The sequence below is a fragment of the Heloderma suspectum genome, chromosome 3, assembly GCF_057233095.1.
Source record: "Heloderma suspectum isolate Gila_16-S chromosome 3, 16-S_ref, whole genome shotgun sequence".
In the NCBI taxonomy this organism is placed as follows: Eukaryota; Metazoa; Chordata; class Lepidosauria; order Squamata; family Helodermatidae; genus Heloderma; species Heloderma suspectum.
This window is the reverse complement of record NC_139460.1, coordinates 128,442,054-128,444,644: the sequence shown is the minus strand read 5'-3', so window position 1 is coordinate 128,444,644 and position 2,591 is coordinate 128,442,054. Positions and strand designations below refer to the sequence as shown.

General features: G+C 51.3%; 1 pseudogene; it reads left to right on the top strand.

Annotated features, from left to right (window-relative positions):
• Positions 1–822: 822 nt before the first annotated feature.
• On the top strand, positions 823–2,041 carry LOC146350214 (uncharacterized; annotated as a pseudogene).
• Positions 2,042–2,591: the final 550 nt, after the last annotated feature.

Genomic DNA, 2,591 nt, shown 5'->3' with positions numbered 1-2,591 from the left:
CAGCTTCCATGCATCCCTCCCCCCAATTCTCCTAAGGGCTGAGAGATTTAAGCTACAGTATGCAAGTGTTTGGGGTGTGTTGGCACCATCCCTTTTGCCTTCATCCCCACCCACCCCTGGAATGCAGCCCCCAAGAGCTTCTCTGAAATGGAATTTGGCCTCATTGGGACGGGTCCTTTAGCACTTGCAAAGGTTGCTTTCTAGAGCCATTTGAGCCACAAACGGCACCATGGATCCGGCAGAAGAGTCCAAGGGTGAGTACTCATTACCCCTCTTCTCACAGGATCCCTCTACACAACCAATGCAGGAGTCTGCTCCCACAGCATCTGGGACTCTGTCCAAGTTGGACGGTGAGAAGAACCATGTGAGAGTTAGGGCACATTTCTGGAGCAAGGCTCCAGAATATTTATAGACATATATTTATAGACCTTTGGATGGGCCCAGAGGCCCAGGAGTTCCTGTGCAGCACCAGGCACAATAGCCTCTTCCCCTGGGTTTTCTTCTCAGATATTGCTGCAGGGCTACACTCGCACACCTGTGCAGTGCAAGGAGAAGCTGCACTGGCTGAAGAAGTTGTTTAAAGAAATCACCACTCATAACAAATACTCTGGGGTCGAGCTGTGCACTAGGCCCTTCTATGACAAGCTGGCAAGCATCCTGCTGGACCAGAGGGACGTTACTCCTGGAGATACAGTGGGAAGCGGGATTCCCATGAGCCACCTGCAGAGTCCAGCACTGGCCTATGAAGAACTGCCAGACTCCAACCCGTGACTCGTCCTCCCTGACTCCTCACTTGTCCAGGCATGCTCAGCCCCGTACCGCATGGGGCATGCTCAGGCCTCTACCACTTTGCTGCACCTGCATGCTGCAGGTGTAGGGGAGGGTATGGAGCAGGTCTACTTAAGGAGCCTTTTCCAGACTTTTGTGGGAAGTTTCAGTGGACTGCAATGGTTGATGTCGGCCTCCACGGAAGCAGACCACCACACCATGGTTGCTGCCACCATGGTAGAAGAGCTCACTGCAGACAGATGTGTTGTCCGCTGTTGGACTCTCCCATGAACCAAAGCTGTCTGGACCTTGATCCTGGATGTGGATGCTTGGGACGATGCCAGATTTCAACACAGTTTCTACATGTCGCAGGCCACTTTGAAATCATAGCTTCTGAAATTGTCCCGATAATCCAACATTCTGACACCATAATGCACTGCTCCATATGTGTAAAAAAAAAAAGGTTGGGCCTGACCCTGTACGAATGTGCTTTCAACTTGGGAAAGCGAGTACCTGCCACTCAGCACTACCTACAGAGTAGGGAAGTCTACTGCCTGTGAACTCTTCAGAGATTTCAAAGTGTGCATTCTGAATGAACTGAACCTCACAGATGTCATAAAGGTGTGGGATGAGAGAAGGAACATGTGAGGCTTCTGTGATCTGGGGTTCCCTTGGGCTGCAGGGGCCCTAGGTTCCTCGCATGTGCGTGGCTTAGCCCCCGCAGGGAGGGGAGAGGCGTTCTACAACTGAAAATGCTTTTACAGCATGGTCCTGCAGGCACTTGTGGATTCCAAAGGGACATTTATGGATATACATGCAGGGGTATCAGGGAAAAGCCATGACATAGCTTTCTTTTGGAATTCTCCTTTGATGGACAAGCTAGCCATGGGAAGATTCTTCACCACCACCACCACCACCCTGGTAAATGGCCTACCTGTGGCCATCCTTGGCAACCAGACGTTTGATCTCCAACCCTGGCTTACAGCACCATACTGGACAGCAAAGTGGAGGAACATCACCTACTACCACCGCCATGTTCAACTGCCCATGGAGTGAATGTTTGGACACTTACAGGCAGGGTGGCACTCCCTGTACACACTTCTGGATGTGAAGGAAGACGTCATCCCAGATGTGATTGTCATCTGCTGCACCCTACACAATATCTAGGGGTGACGTGCTCCTTCAGGACAACCCTGACCTCTCAGGACCAAGGGCTGAAAATGACACTGTGGCCATTGATGCTGGGGGACTGGGCTCCCAACACTTCTCCTGAATCCTGCTTTCAAAGCTGAGACTCATGAGGAAGCTAGAAGGGACTGCTCTGCCATCACTGAATGGATCTGGACCCATTTCCCACTTGTGTACCGCATGGCCAGCCCTAGTATAAATAGCACCTGGGTGAAGAGTGCATTTGGTGGCCATCTCCTGCCATCCCCATGGTCAGCTTTGTAGGGTTTATGGGGCCTGGTGCAGGTGTGATGTTGGGAGTCCTGCTGCTGCTGTCCCCGACAAGAATGCATGCAAATGTGTACATATGGGGGCCACATGCCAGAATTATTGCATGTACAGGCTACATCTGAAAATGCTCACCTGCAGCTCCTCCTTACCCTTGGATCAAGCAGAATGTGCTTCATTTTTTCTTGCATGGGGATAAGGGAATAGGGGTTGTGCTTCTCCTGAGTACCTTGTCCAAATTCCAAACCCCTTCTGGCAGAGCTTTTTTTCTGCTTTCTGAGTTCAGCCTCACAGGTCTTCTGGATATAGCCTCTTGCTGGCCGTTTCCACTACTCAGGAAGGAAGGATTCCTCCCTTAGGCTTGGCCT